Source organism: Diceros bicornis, chromosome 5 (assembly GCF_020826845.1).
Source record: "Diceros bicornis minor isolate mBicDic1 chromosome 5, mDicBic1.mat.cur, whole genome shotgun sequence".
NCBI lineage: Eukaryota > Metazoa > Chordata > Mammalia > Perissodactyla > Rhinocerotidae > Diceros > Diceros bicornis.
Genome location: NC_080744.1, coordinates 6,200,507 through 6,217,953, shown reverse-complemented (window position 1 = coordinate 6,217,953; position 17,447 = coordinate 6,200,507).

The following is a 17,447-nucleotide window of genomic DNA, read 5'->3' as shown; positions in this document are numbered from 1 at the left end:
GAGTGAGATTTTTCAGTTCCCTTTTAAAATATGAACTACTTCAGTTCTTTAAATCATGTTTCAAATTTAGCCTTGCACATAAAGCATTTAAATGGAAAAAGTCTTTGGCAGATATACAATAATATTATATATATTTATGTATATTTTATTAATATATAAATGAAACATAATGCAAGATTATTTAAACTATTCATCTTTGAAACACTATTCCAGATACATAACTACTACTGGAGTGTTTCTCTTTTATTCAATAAGTTTATTGATTCCTGTTCACCAGGCACTATTCTAGGAGGCGAGAATATAGGTTTATTCAACACATAGCCCCTCTCCCTCATGGGGCTTACATTTGTCATACTGTCATGGAGACAATAAACAATGTGATGTCAGCTGGTGATAAATACTAGGAAGAAATCCAGAATAAGGAGACAGGGACTGAAGGGGGAGGGGAAGCGCCACTTTTGATAAGGAGGTCAGTTAAGTAAGTTAAATAGGGAACCAGACATATCTGGGGGAAGAGTGTTCCAGATAGAGAACTTCAGGAAGTACAAGAATCATCAAGGGGGCAGTAAGGAAGCCAATATGAACAAGATTTCTAGATTTGCCGTCCAGAGTACTTCATCAAACCACACTGCCTCTAAGTCATCAGGGGTGTCCCAAGGGTTTTTATGCCATGTACAGTGTCTAGGTTTGAGAGTGACTGTAAAAGCCCAGAAGTCACCATACTGCCCACCTTGGAACAGAAGTTGTGTCCCCACATACACAACATTGACCCAGAACCCCAGTGCACTGTAATAGAAACAGCTCTGCCCTGGGGATCAGGAGAACTGGAGTTAATTTTTAAATATTCTGAGTTCAATGTCAGTGGCCCAGGTCTCTGTCATCGTTCCAATAGATCTCTCCTAAATCTCAGAATGTCTTTGGAATTTATTTTTAGTTGTACAAACCATTGATTACCTAAAATAAACAGTGAGAATGGGAAGAGATGTTCAAATTTTGTATTAATTAGACAAGTCATCTGATGTACCTCCTCTTATAAACTGTTTAACAATAATAAAATTACAAAAAGTTCTAATTTCCTAGATGGCAGTCATTTTAGTACAAAAATGTTTTAAATATTGAGGAATATATCTAGAAATTGGAGGTGTAAAATGCTACATGGTCTCCAGTTTGTACACACAACCATATAGAATTCCTCTCTTTGGTAGTGTCATTTTTGGGGAGATAAACTCAGGATCTATCAAGGAACTGGTGAGTTTTTTAGTCCATCTGAAACAGCAAGGAGCAATGAAAAAAGCACTTGGGTTGGGAAGACATCAGACCCGAGTTGAAATCCTGGCTGTCATTTATCAGCTGTGTGACTCTGAGCAAATGACATACTTCTGCATCTCAGTTGCCTCAACCATAAAAGAAAGATAACAGTTCTTACCCATCTCTATAGCAAAAAGTTATTTTGAAATAATGTTTTAAAAATGAGATAAATTATTTATGAAAATGCTACATGAACTACAAACGGCTATACAACAACGTATTATTTTCCAACTCTGCATTATTCAACGGCATAAACAATTTTCCTTATCACAAAAAACTTTTTACTTTACAAAATATTTTTACCCACCTTCTTTCCCTCTTACATTCTATTGCACCAATCAAAGCTTTTTTACCAATGTGTCCGCCAACTTCAGAGATCTTTGGGCCCATTTCACCTTTGACACACCCAATGTTAATACAAACTACTGGTGCAGGGACTGGGAAGAACTGGAACGCACAGGACCCTCACGCTGGTCAAGGCCCTGAGACGCTCCCCATCCCCAGCCTGTGACCGGCCTTGGGCCTCAAGTGCTGCTGCCACATCCTCTTCTCATTGGCTGTACTGGCTTCCTATTGCTGCTGTAACAGGTTACCACAAACTAAGTGGCTTAAACAACACAAATTTATTCTCTTACAGTTCTGGAGGTCAGAAGGCCTAAGTGGATCTTACTGAGCATGGTAAGTAGTCAAAGTGTTGGCAGAGCTGTGTTACTTCTGGAAGCTGTGGGGGAGAATCTGTTTCCTTACCTTTTACAGCTTCTAGAGGCCACCTGCATTTCCTGGCTCGTGGCCCCTTCCTCCATCTTCACAGTCAGCAGCATCACATCATCAAATCTGTCAGGGGTCCATTATTCTGCCTACCACACTTGCTCTATCTATTCTGTTTTTTGAGGCCATCTCCTCAAGTTCAGCTGCAAAGCATGAGCCTGTCTGCCTAGATCCCCACTGTATTGCTCTCAACAAAAAATGAATACAGACATCTTTCATTTTAAAGGTTTGTATTACTAATCACTACGGAGGAGTTAATAGGGGCAATAAAAGCATTAAATGAGGGGCACAGTAAAGGTCCAGGAAACCTACAGAGTCAGAGATAGACAGTGGTGGATGAGAGCCCATACCTTAGCATCCACAGGACCTGAGCTAGAGACCCTGTTACAAGCTTTGAATTCACAACGTCTCTATTTATTTATGTTGGTTATTACCAAAGTCAGATTCAGGATCTGTTTCAGTTCAAGTCAGCCTCCTCTGGAAGGAGAGAATTAGACCGTTTTATCTCTGGGATTGAAAAGTCATGGCAAGAATGTGTGACAAGGGACTATGATGTCTTGGCTGGGGTACGGCCTCTGGAACCAGACTGCCTGGCCAACTTCTTAAACTCTCAGTAAAGCACTTAGAACAGTGCCCGGCACACAAGACAAGCTATGGAACAGCTGGCTTTGCTGTGACGACGAGGGTTTCCACATGGCCGTGTGATAGATGGTCTGAGACAGCCAGGCCTGACTCTGTTAACATACAAACATAGAGTAGGGACAGTTACAACGCGGATGATCACGAAAGCACTGGCTAACTCCAAGTGCTTCCTAAGTGCCAGGCACCTTGCTGGGCAATTTCCATGATCTCATTTAATCCTCACAGCGACCTTATAAAGTAGGGCTATTAAGTGGTGACTTACCTGTGAGGTTTTTGAAATCCTCTTCTTTCCCATCCCCATCCCCCAAACAGTGCTGTTTCCCACCTGCCTGGTTGGCTCACAACCTCCCTCCTCTGCTCACCCTCGGCCCCACACACATCCTTACCGCTTGCCTACCCTTCCTCCTGCCCTCCCACACTGGGTTAGGGATGCTTCCTCTGCTTTCCCATAAAATACTGCTCTTGTCACTATCATCACGCTCATAAAATCCTCTTTTATGCACCTCTCGCCCCATTGCACTGTGAGGTCTTGCGAGCCAGGACCGCCTCTTCTTAACAGTTAGAATCCAGCCTCTTACACAGAAACCGGCACACAATAAGAGATCAAGCAAGGAAATACTGAAAGATTAGACAAAGGAAATCATCAGAGAAGCACACAAAACTTACAAAGATTCATTATATGGGAATCTCCACATTATGGATTGGAACTAATTTGAATGTCAGGCAATAGGGATAGGTTAAGTGTATTCTGTTTCCTCCGTAATTTCTCTTCCCTGTTTTCCAAGATATTTAAAGTCACGGAAGAATGCTACATTAAACAAGTAGGTCACAAAATTATATAAATAATATTACTGCAATTATGCTTAAAATATAACCATATGAATAGAAAATACACTATAAGTAAAAATACTAAAATATCAAGAATAGTTGTAGGTGAATAAGTAAATTGTGGATAATTTTTATTTTCTTCTAAAACTTTTTTGTTTTCCAAATCTTCTATAAAAAATAAGATTATTCTTATAAATGTTTCTATACAATATGTATTCATTTTAGAAAAATTAGGAAACTCAGATAAACAAAAATAAAAAATTAAAGTCACATGTAATCCCACAAAGATACATAGGTACATAGATAGATGCATATCTATTACATTAGATTGATTGATAGATGTATATAATGTTTTATTGAATAGGCTGAACCTGGTAGGGTACAAGCAGGAAACATTTTTGTTTTTGTTTTTGTTTTTGTTTTTGTGAGGAAGATCAGCCCTGAGCTAACATCCATGCCAAGCCTCCTCATTTTGCTGAGGGAGACTGGCCCTGAGCTAACATCCGTGCCCATCTTCCTCCACTTTATGTGGGACGCCACAGCATGGCCTGACAAGCGGTGCCTCAGTGCGCGCCTGGGATCCGAACCTGGGCCGCTGCAGCGGAGCGCGCACTTAACCACTACACCACCGGGCCGGCCCACATTTTGTTTTTCATGCCACCTCCTTCAAACTGGCTCCGCCAGCTCTCCTTCCCCTCCGCTGACAGCTTGAGTGGGTCCCACTGCTCTGCCAGTCACTTTCAGCTGTGAGAACAGTTCATCCTCTCCCCCGTTTCAAAACTGATCCAAGGATTAGAGACTTACAGGGGCGGCAGTCAGAGGGAGGAGGCTGTTTTGCTCTTTTATGTTCCTTGCTTTCCCTCTTCCCTCCTTTTCCTGGCTCTGGGTAGGAGGTTGGGTCCGACTCACAGGAGGGATGAAAAGAAAAGGCGTTTTCTTACTTAACTGATGCCCTTATATCAATTACCCGCTGTCACGGGAGGCAATCGAATTCTAGTTCTCTCTCATGGGGTGAAGAGCATTATTTTCATCCTTCTTTAGAGACAGCTGCCCACCTCCATGGGTACCTCCACCTGTACATCCCCCGACACCATCGATGCTCTCTGGGGTAAAAATCCTCCCCCTTGTATCTGCCCTCTGGTGGTTCGCCCACAGCTTCTTTCTACTGCAGCCCCTCCCCAGAGCAAGCAGCCCTCACGGATGAGACACTTTCAGGACCATTAATGCCTTCCTTAGTGTCCACTTGGCTCAGAGAACTCACAAATCTTTGTTCCCACCCCTCCCCACCACTGCCTTCTCTCAGACCAGCTCCTGGACTCAGAACTGTCCAAGTGAGCGTTTCAATCTTCCTTACATTTGGTCCCACAGTCGTGAGCACAGGTATCTAGTTCTCTCATGAAACCTCTCATGCTCCACATCTACGCGTTTGTGCTATTCAGCACGACGAGGGTCCGTGCCTTTGTGCTCTTCAGCAGACATCCAGCAGAGGAGCAAAATGCCAGGCTCCCCTATTTACAAGTACCCCTCCAACCTCACTGAGGGGACCTCTTATGGCTCCCTCCATTTGACTTGCGGAGAAGACTCCAAGACCCATCTACTTCAAGCTCCCTTCAAAGAATCCTAATAAACGCCCAGGCTTTACTTAAAGAGGCTGATGCTGCTGATGGATCCTGGGCCCGTCTGGCCCAACATCTCACAGCAAGTCCTCTGGTACATCACCTAGCACCTCTTATGAAAATGTGGGGGTACTTATTGTCCCTTGTCCTCAGCCTTGAGGATTTAACCAGAATTCCATGACAACAGAAAAAGTCTCATTTAATATCAGTTATGTACATATACCACTTTAAAAATTGAATTATATGTATAGATCAACAAGCATTATGTCTCAAAATGTATTGCTGGCCTATTATGTCCCTGGTATTAAGAGAAATAAAAAGGGTGAATATGATAAAATCCCTGTCTTTAAAAAGCCTGAAATCCAGCAGGGAAGATAAGACATATAAACAAATAACTGTAATAAAAAGCATCACAAATGCCCTAAAAGTGACAAAAACAAAGCATCACGGGTGATACACAAGCGGAAGATTGCTTCCGGTGTGGAGGATGGAGGAACGTTTCTTAGGAGAGGTGAAGTTTCAGCCAGATTCTGAAGAATTGGTAAGATCTCAGCAGTGTGACAGGGAGGTGGGGGACACATATTCCCAAGACGGGAGACAGCGTGAGTAAAAGTGCAGAGAAGAGCATAACGTTTCTTCAGGGAATACTGAGTAGTCCAATTTTGGGGTAAATAACATTACCGTGGAGGAGAATCATGGAAACGTCTTGGGGCTCCATCATGAGGGGTAGCTAGAGAATCGGGACTGTTCATTTGGCAGTGAGGAGGCCCCGAAGAATTGTGACTACAAAGAGACACCAAGTTGCACAGGGCTAGGGGCAAGAAAAACGGTAGCGAGGAAGCACATGCAATAATCCCTGCCTAGACCAGAATGGTGGCAGAGGACTGCAAAGGAACACAGAGGTGACAATCCATAACCTTTTCAGCATTCAGCCCATCAATCACCCCAACAACAGCAGTAAAGCCTTGCTGGAGAGGCTTTGGGTTGACTGTTGCTAGTGATGAAGCACTGGCACTGAGAATATGAATTCCCACTTCCTATCCCCCTCGAGGCCAGGGTACTGCATTTTCAAAGAAGCTGCTAGTGTTGAGGGTCCAGGCTAAAGTCATGGAGAGAAGGAAAGTTAACCAGCTCATAAGGGACTCAAACTCACCCACAGAGACATAGGGTCAGAGGCACATGTCAGGAGGTCTAAGCGGCAGGACAGAGGAAAGGGACAGCAAATTGACTAGCATCCCCTTGAACTTCCCTCTGCAATAAAATTTCCCATAATAGCAAAACATGGAAATGCCCAGGGTAAGTAATGCTCTATGCTAATGGGGAAATAACAATAAATGCTACATATGGATTGTGAATATTTAGACTCGTGGTGCTAATGTGAAGTGCTATACAGCACTCAGTTTCTATACGAGGTGCCCTAATTATGTGTCCATGACTAGGAATTCATAATATTTTAGGCTGTCTTTATTGTTATTATCATTAAAGCGCCAAGTTTAATGGATACTAAGACTTTGCAGCACCCTAAACCTGATCCAGCACCCCGCAGCTCCCTGGATGTTCTACAAATTTCACTTTCATGCCAGATATAATTAGTGATCAAATGTTTCAAGATTGGGTCAAAGGGGGAAAAAAATGAAAGGAGAAGAGGCCATCATTGGCAAATGAAGGTCATCTTTATAGAAACAGGAACACCAATTGTGAAAGTCTGGCAGAAAAAAAATCTGTGGGCTTCTTTAGTGGTGTTGTACTGCCATCTAGAGGCACAGCGACACACCTATGATGCGCAGCACGGTTAGAACTGAACATCTAAAACAAATCAAGTACAATTAGGCTAAGACAGAAAACGTGTGAAATTCTACAGTAATCTTTTCAAAGAATTCCTGCCTCATCAGGAAATAGAAATGGCTTCCGAATCAAAAATAAAGTTAAGGGTGTTTTGAAGCAAAGGATATGCATCTTCCCAGAAATCTGAAATAAGGAGGTGAGTGAATTTACTCTGGAACTTGCAGCAGTGTAAAGATCAGGATATAACAGTTAAAGAGAAACTGGGGGAGGGAGCAATGAAAGGGAAAGTTTGCTGGAAAGGCGAGCACCATGAATGACTTGACCAGCAAAAGATGGTCCAGGATTGTGCAGAGGCAATGAAGTTTACTCAGTTTTCAATAACAAGTAGCTAGATTGGTCACATGATGAATCATTTGCATTTTAAAACATTATTTGTGGGGCCGGCCCCGTGGCTTAGCGGTTAAGCGCGCGAGCTCCACTACTGGCGGCCCAGGTTTGATCCCGGGCGCGCACGGAGGCACTGCTTCTCCGGCCATGCTGGGGCGGCGTCCCACATACAGCAACTAGAAGGATGTGCAACTATGACATACAACTATCTACTGGGGCTTTGGGGGGAAAAAAAGGAGGAGGATTGGCAATAGATGTTAGCTCAGAGCCGGTCTTCCTCACAAAAAAAAAAAAAACCAAGCCTAAAACACTATTTGTAAAAATGATCTTTAATGCCATTTCATTTAACATATACAACAACGTTATAAACTATAACCAGGACTCCTGATCAGCCCAAACCAAGAACATATTTAAATACTGGTATTTGTTGCCAAAAGTTGAAAGCTCCTGACCCTACTTCTGGCCAGAGTCCCGAGCTTCAGGCTCCACTCAACCTTAATAGCTCCCGTATCAGAACTGACAGGAGGCTTAGGAAAGTAAACCACAGAGGGTAAGAGAGTGTCACCTGGATGTCATTTGAGGTCACTCAGATCTCTTAAATGTATAAGAACTGGTTCAAACTCCTATCCCAGGTCCAAAAGGAAGGCTACTGCTTCCCCAGGATTTCTGAGAATTCCTGGGGGTTCATAATCTCATAATTGCCCTGCACTTGGTTTCCTTTTGAACTCTAACTCAAGTCTCGTCTCCCCAGGCTCTCCCTGATTTGGAATCAGCCCTTTCCCTAATTTCTTCAAAACACCACTACCACCAGGGAGAGTCACACTTAAGTGAAAGTTTGGAGTACAAAGGACCACAGAGCTAATAAACCAACACTGATAGTAGACAACCCTGTTCTTTAAAATCCAACATGGGGGGAAATTATGCCCCTCCGCTGGGGCAGAAGCAGATGCTGTCAGTTAGTTGTAGTTTTTTCTTTTTTTTTTTTATAATTTTTATTTATTTATTTTTTCCCCCAAAGCCCCAGTAGACAGTTGTATGTCATAGCTGCACATCCTTCCAGTTGCTGTATGTAGGACACGGCCTCAGCATGGCCGGAGAAGCGGTGCATCGGTGCGCGCCGGGGATCCGAACCTGGGCCGCCAGCAGTGGAGCGCGCACTTAACCGCTAAGCCATGGGGCCGGCCCAGTTAGTTGTAGTTTTAAATAACAATTTTCTCTTCTGACTAATGAGTCAATTAACTCAACTTCCTTCTTGGCCCAAGAGCATATTAGCAACCACCTTCTCCCATGTCTTCCAATTCCTTCATATAGCACATTGGAAAAATATTATCTTACACTTGTATGGTGCCATATATTTTTTTCAGTGTTATTGTAGCCCAAAAAAGTGATCAAAAAAACAGATGATCAGAAACTCTCAAACTGTTAGGAGCCATGGGAAGGTGGAGTGGTTGTTGATCACAAACATCAAACTATCATGGAGCCAGTTTCTTCTGGGCATTTTATCTCCATATACACTCTGCTTGACCTTGATTTTGCTGTCTTTCTTCTTATTTAACCTCTCAGCCACCACACTCCAGAGCAGGGAGCACAAGGAATGTAAGAAAAAAATTCCATAATAGATGCCATGTTAAACATGAATTAGTTATTCTAAGATTGAGAAAGTAAAGTTGATTTTTTTAATGTGACTAATATACAACAAATTTAAAAAATTCTGTAAGCTCCTTCAGAATGTTCAGATTTTCAATTTAGGGTCTGTGTATCTAAGACAAACCCCAAGCGTGAAGAGTTTTTTAAAAGGGGGGCCAAGGAGTTAGGAGGATTCTGCTGTTTCTTACAGCTTCAATTTCAAAATGAGTCGCTCTTTTCTTGTTCTTCCTCCTTTTCCCCCTCCTTTTTTTTTGGTAACTACAACTTACTCGACATTTATATTACCTAGTTTCAGCTTAAGGTTTTGCAATGGACTAAATGTTTGTGTTCCCCCAAAATTCATGTGCTGAACTCCTAACCCCCAATGTGAGGGTATTAGGAGGCAGGGCCTTTGGGAGGTGATTAGGTTATGGGGGTGGAGGTCTCATGAGTGGGATTAGTGCCCTTATAAAAGAGACCCCAGAGACCTCCCTCGCCCCTTCTGCATGTGAGCACACAGCAAAAAGACAGCCATCTATGAACCAGGAAGTGGGCCCTCTCCAGAACTCAATGACAATGGCACCCTGACCTCGGACTAGCAGCCTCTAGAACTGTGAGAAATAAATTTCAGTTGTTTATAAGCCACCTGGTCTATGGTACTTTGTTGTAGCAGCCCAAACTTACTATGACAGCTTTTATCGCATGACACCTGTTCTTACCAGACAAAAAGAATCTTTAGGGACCTGCCCAGCGGCATAGTGGTTAAATTCGCGCGCTCCGCTTTGGCGGCCCTGAGTTCGCAGGTTTGGATCCCGGGAGCGGACCTACTCACTGCTTATCAAGCCATGCTGTGGCAGCATCCCTTACATAAAGTAAAGGAAGATGGGTATGGATGTTAGCTCAAGGCCAATCTACCTCACCAAAAAAAAATAATAATCATCTTTAGATGAGAGGCGAGACAAGGTTCAAGCAAGTTGGCATTCACCTTTAGGTCATCAGACAATGAATGACCCCAGCACTAGCTTTGCTGGTTTCCACATCCTGGCCAGCATCACCTTTGTTCACTCAGGCCACTCCTACATCTCACATTCGCACAAGCATGCTGACCCTGAGACAAAGATTTTGAGGTATTAATTGTGAAAAATGGCTTTGATTGTGTAACTGTTACACTGAACAAGAAGGACTCTTGGGGTACAATCAGGAAGCAACTTTACTTTTGTCAATCACTAGTCCTTAAAAGACGATCCGGGGATTCACTGCAGTCAATGTAGTCCCTGTCACAATTCCAAAGGCATTTTTCACAGAAATAGAAAAACAATTCTAAAATTTATATGGAACCAGAAAAGATCCCGAATAGCTAAAGTAGTCTTGAGCAAGAACAAAGCTGGAGGCATCACACTTCCTGATACCAATTTATATTACAAAGTTACAGTAATCAAAACAGTGTGTAGTATTGGCATAAAAGCAGACATGTAGAACAATGGAACAGAAGAGAGATCCCAGAAATAAACTCACACATATACAGTCAACTAATGGTCAACAAAAGCACCAAGAATACACAATGGGACAGTATCTTCAATAAATGATGCAGGAAAAACTGAATATCCACATGCAAAAGAATGAAATAGGACACTTATCTTACACCAAACACAAAAAACAACTCAAAATGGATTAAAGACTTAATGTAAGACTTGAAACTATAAAACCTCTAGAAGAAAACATAGGAGAAAGTCTCCTTGACATTGGTCTTGGCAATGAATTTTCAGGTATGACACTGAAAGCACAAGCAACAAAAGCTAAAATAAACAAGTGGGACTACATCAAACTTAAAAGTTTCTGCATAGCAAAGGAAACCATCAACAAAATGAAAAGGCAATGTATGGAAAGGGAGAAAATATTTCAAACCATATATCCAATAAGGGCTTAATATTCAAAATATATATGAAACTCATACAACTCAATAGCAAAAAAACAATTCGATCTACAAATGGGCAAAGGACATGAATAGACATTTTTGCAAAAGGCTTACAAATGGCCAAAAAGCAAAAGAAAATGTCCTCAGCATCACTAATTATCAGGGAAATGCAAATCCAAACCATAATGAGATATCACCTCAAATCTGTTAGGACATTTACTATCAAAAAGTCATAAGATAAGTGTTGGCAAGGATGTGGAGAAAAGGAACTACTTATACACTGTTGGTGGGAGTGTAAATTGGTGCAGCCATTATGGAAAGCAGTATGGAGGTTCCTCAAAAAGTTAAAAACAGGCGCCGGCCCCATGGCTTAGCGGTTAAGTGAGCACGCTCCACTACTGGCGGCCCAGGTTCAGATCCCGGGTGTGCACCAATGCACCGCTTGTCCAGCCATGCTGAGGCGGCGTACCACATACAGCCACTAGAAGGATGTGCAACTATGACATACAACTATCTACTGGGGCTTTGGGGAGAAAAAGGGGAAAAAAAAGAAAGGAGGAGGATTGGCAATAGATGTTAGCTCAGGGCTGGTCTTCCTTACAAAAAAAAAAATAGTTAAAAATAGAAGTACCACACAATCCAGCAATCCCACTTTTGGGCACATATCAAAAGGAAATGAATTCAGTATCTCAAAGAGATACCTGCACTCCAAAGTTCATTGCAGCACTATTCACAATAGCCCAGACATGGAAACAACCTGAAAGTCTGTCAATGAATGAATGGACATCATATACATATATCACATTTTCTTTATCCATTCATCATATATACACTATGGAATATTATTCAGCCATAAAAAAGAAGGAAATCCTGCTATTTGTGACAACATAGATGAACCTGGAAGACATGCTAAGTGAAATAAGTCAGGCACAGAAAGACAACTACTGCATGATCTCACCTAGACGTGGAATCTAAAAAAGTCAAACTCATAGAAACAGATAGTAGAGTAGAATGGTAGCTGCCAGTGACTGGGGGGTGGGGGACATGTTGGTCAAAGGATACAGACTTTCAGTTATAAGATGAATAAGTTCTGAGACCTAACGTACAGCATGGTGACTATAGCTAATAATAATGTATTGTATGCTTGAAATTTGCTAAGAGAGTAAATCTTACATGTTCTCACCACACAGAAAATAACGGTAACTATGTGAGGTGATGGACATGTTAATTAGCTTGATTGTGGTAATCATTTCACTTGTATACATACATCAAAACATCACATTGTATACCTTAAATATATACAATTTTTGTCAATCACACCTCAATAGAGCTAGGGAAAAAAATAGAATCTATGAAGCTAGATCAATTCCCTTCCCCAGGCAAAAATTAAAGCATCCTTCACAACTCTTTTGCTCATTTTAAGTCATACCAACAGCTGTCCCCTAAGGAGATGCTTCTGAGGCCTGAGCCACAGTCCCTCAGCCTACCCCTGATTTCAGCAGCAACTTGGGGGGACAGTTCTGGGGCGAGCTTAGCCTCACCCAGAAACAACTGGACTAATAGAATGATGACACATCCTATTATGGGTCAGCTGAGGCACCAATTCAGGGATGATACTCTGCAAGACAGGGGTGCTGTCCTCCAGGATGCAGTGCATGCAACTGAACCAATGACTGACATAGAGATCTGTGACCCAATAACTGAACACGTGGGTACAGAACCAAGGGGTGGATGTGGTATCCGCCCGTCTCTCCATCACTCCCAGTGACTCCACATGCAGAATGTGTGCTTGCCTTCCCACCATCCTGGGCTATCTAACTAGAGGTCTTGGTTCTCAAGGGGTTTTATTGCCACCAGGGGGCATGGCAAGGACTGCACTGAACCTGAAACTACAATCAGCAACCTGACCACTTCAGGATCGTTATGCCAGTGGCCCAGCAGACAACAAAAAAAGTTACTATGTTGCAGGGGCAGTGGACTCTGATTACCACGAGGAACCAGGACTGCTGCTACATACTGGGGGCGTGGAGAGGTATCTTGGTACCTGGGATATCCGCTTGTGTCTTCCGGTGCTTTCATGTCCAGTGATAACAGCGAACAGCGATTGCAGCAACCAACCCCTGACTAAGTGCTGACTAAGAGAAATCTAGAATGGGCGCTAGAGGAGGGAAAAAATATCAGTCACGGCCTTGTGACCCGCTGCAACGGCGGGGACTAAAGCTTGCTCTTCCGGCCCACTGTATTGTCTCACATAGACACTGAGGCCAGCCACCTCCTTGAAGACTCAGGGAAAAAGTGGGCTTAATGTGGGGTACGTGTGAATATGAGCCGTGGGAGGGGTGGACAACAGTAAATGTCTGCGGTGTCCACGTCCCGTCCTCAAGGCCCACCTCTGATTTCAGTCATGACTGTGCCGGACAGCTCCATGGGACCCAGACTCCCCCCCCAGCCCCACTGCTTGTCATTCGAAGCGAACATCACACTTCTTCCTCCTGCTTCCAAATAAACTGCGTGCATCCAGGTGCTAGCCTCTGGCTCCGCTTTCTGGGGAAGGCAGATTGTAACGAGCATCTGTCTTCTCCCACCCTCACTGTGTACACCCCTGCTGCTGCCGCTGCCTCCCCTTCCTCCACCCCGAACCTGCTGCCAACAACATCCTCTAGCACTTCCCCCACTTCCCGTCTCCCTGCTCCGAGAGCAAGACTCCGAAGGCCAGCAGGTCCTTGTCCCTCAATGTCCAGGCTATCAGACCTCCACAAATTAATCACTTATTTGAGGTTCTTTTTAAATAGAGACTTCATACAAAGGATCTCCAGTCTGCCTAAATTTTCAAATATAGAATGTTTAACAGGAACTATAGGATCTCAAACCTGTTAGTTCTTTTCCCCAATGATCCCAAAGGATTCATCACTCAAGGACTAATCATGAGATATAGGGTATTACTACCAAATCTTGCCTACCAGGCGGGGGGTTCTCCTCTCATCAGTGAACGGGTGAGGACATTCATAATCCCAGCACTTCCCTTCTTCTCATCCTAATACCTTCTCTTCCTCAGGTGAGTCTGTCCGTCCCCAGAGTAAAGGTGGAAAAAGACAGGAAAATAGGACTGCATAGTCTGGACAAGACACATCAAGGAAAAGAGGAGGTTATAATGCTTCCCTACTTCCCTGACCCGCCCTAAATAGAATGTTTAATCTTAAGCATATTCTGATTACTCTGGAATTAAGCCTAGAAACGTCTCTCTAAAACAGGAAATGTGGCTTAGGAAAATTGACAAATTTACAACCAATTATTGCTGGTACCTGCTGGACTTGGAAAGCCATGGGTGTACAGGAACACTTTGTACAATTTTTGCAACTTTTTTATAAGTCTGAAACTATTTCAAAATAAAAAGGTTTTAGAAAAGAAATTCATAGTGCTGAAGTTGCCAAAGATTTGCTAGGAAAGGAGAGTGTCTGATGTTTAGTTAGAACTTTTGCATTGCTAAAGTATGAACCCTTCCTCATCTTTCCTGACTGTTGAGTGAAGACAACTGCACACAAAATTGCCTTTGAGAGTGCGGAGTTGAGTCTCACATCTGGGTCATGGCGTGGAGCAAAGAACACACACACAAGATAGCAAGATGATCCATAAAGCAAACTAAGCCAGCAGAAAGTTTTGACGAATATCAAGAACCACAAGCATTTGTAGAATCATGGGAAGAGCTTTGGGATTCCACAGGACATAAAATAGAGCTGTGAGACGATATTATCTAGATATCCAAGAACCAAGACTACCACCCCGGTTGGCATTTGGACCACATATTAGAAGTTCTTAGTGCAGAGTGATATATACTAAATGTTAGCTGTTAATATTATAGTTTAAAATTGGAGCAGACTCAGGAAGGTACACTTGTGGCAACATAAGAAGGGGCAAGAGCCAGGACCTGGCAAGTGATCTGCCCAGTGGGTTTTGGGGGAAATAACCAGGCTAAAATGAGAAACTTTGTAAAAGTCAAGGGATTATCCAAGACACACAGCAGCCTCAGGCATAATTCCAGAATCAGCTGTTACCAAGATGGGCTTGAGGTGAGATTGTAAGATCTCAAAAATAGACATAGACAAAAGTCAGCAATTTAAAATCCACGCTGGAAATTTCAGATAGGCAAGCAAGCAGTCTGTCTCCAGGATACTTGTCCTAGGTTTTCAGGGGTCAGGGTGAGGTTACTGTCCTATTTTAACGCCTGAATCTTACCACTCACCTCTCTGCCATTTATGGTTCTCAACTAAGGGACAAATACACATAGGATCCATAGCCAAATGAGAAATAAAATACCAAATTATTAATGGATGGGCAAGAAAATGATACTTCCTACTGTTGGGCTTTTCACTTAAACAGAAAGAACAGTCTCTTCAACAAATGGTGTTGTAGTGAATAGACATCCACATACAAAAGAATGAAGTTGGACCCCTACCTTATATCATATACAAAAATTAACACAAATGGATCAAAGACCTCACTGTAAGACCTAAAATGTAATAGAGTCTGACTTCATTTTTCAATGCTTCACTGCTGACAGCTTTTGCGCTTCATCCCTCTCTCTTCCCTTCTGCCCACATCCGGGCAAGCTGATAAGAAAGCCTATGTGCTCCCTCCTTTGGAAGAGATTCAAACTGTTTAAGCTCCTGCTTAAACACAGGAAGCTTCACCCCAGCCCCATCCCCTGACCACAATAAAAATCCCTAGCCAGCAACCTTTCCCTGCTCTCTCAAGCCATTTTCAGACAACCTTGAGAAGTCTACCCTGTTCTCACCAAAAAGCTCATTATGTAAGTAATAAGAGTTTTCATACTCTGTTGATGTGTATGTGGCATCATCCGTCTTGACATCCAAACCAAATTTTGGGTGGGCATCCAGCCTGTGTACATAGAGTGGTCACAAACATTGGCACCGTGAGCAGGATTATTTAGACATTCATCAGCACCACTGGGGGTCTTTCTTCTCTTGCTCTTGGCTCACTAACTAGGTACAAACAATTGCCCGTAGTGTGTAGGATGGCTCCACTGCTTGCGGGCAAGTTTACATTGAATTGTGCTGGGCTGTGCTACAAGTGTGAAGTCCTACCAAGCCTCTCTTACAGATTTAGCCAACCTAAGTCAGGAGTTTTGATATTTGCAATGTAGGGAAAGGAAAACGTACAGTACTGGGGCCCTCCATAAAGAGCCCTAGTTCATATGTCTCGGCCCAGACCTGCCTGTGTTTTTTAGAGCGGTGACTGATGCTAAGCTCTGGGAAAAAACTCTTACCCTGTGACCAACTGGTTGTGTGTCAACCAGGTACTTTCCCCAATATGTAAAGTGCTCAGGGGAAAGACTATAGCTTGTACAAGATATGAGTCCACTGGTGGTCACTCAAGAAAGAATAATCTTGAGTGGCAGTAAAAGAGGGAGAGAGCGAGGGAGAGAGAAAGACACAGAGAAGAAAAAAAAAACAGCCATTATGTGGTGTGCTGAGGTCCTCACTCCTAAGAGCAAATGGCTCACCAGGACCTCTAAATACCTCTTTTGCATATGCCTCTGTCATAACTAAGATCCTAATCCTCAGGATAATATGAAAACATACCCTTGGCACCCTTGTTGCACAGCAGAGGGGCTAAGTCAAACCTGACTTAAGACTGGAGTCCCTAAGCCCTATAAAACAACCACTGCCACAGGAGAAGCCCCTAACCCTGATGATACTGACTTGAGGCTCTCTGGAAAAAGAAATTTATAAATATGAGCAAGTTACAGGACCTTCCCCTGCCATGGAAGTATATCCAGTAATCACACACACACATACACACATATATCAAAAAAACAAGAGAAAAAGAAAGAAGTCTGGACACAGGGGGAGGAAATAAACAAACAAAAAACTAAAACAAAGATCCACAATTTGACGCAAGTGGAAATCCAAATTTTACTAAAAGAATTTATACAACAAATGATAAAAGGGCATTGATTGGCTTCGTGCTTATATAACATAGGTTCTGAATTAATTTTAATATCCAATGAAATGCACCAATTGGTAGACTTTCTTGGACTTAATCAATACTAGGGATTCCACTGCATTTTAACAAGGTACTGCCTACACTCTTAGGGGAGTTACCAAATCTAAAACAGGACAAACAGGTATGCCCCACCTTAACCATTAAAACTATTGCCTTGCCTAAATTCCCCACAGCCTTAGCATGCCCTAAAATATACCACAGTGGGCATGAATGCTCTGACCCAATAAGTGATAAATTAAAACGAAATTAAGTTGTTGGCACTTGAGAAATAGGATACTACAAACCTTCTCCCCCTGTTAAAATAGTTAATATGGACAATGTAAACTAAAATATTCAATGATTTAAATCTATTATACAAGACTTATTAAAAGAAAGGGTGATTTTCCTCACTGCTTCTCCATTTAACAGCCCAATTTTGCCTATATTTGAACTTGGAAAGAAAGAATGGTGCCTCATGGTAGACTAACCTTAAATGCTGTGGTCTCACCCATCAAGACTCCTATACCCAATATTAGTGAAATTGCTGACTCTATACAATCAACAACTGA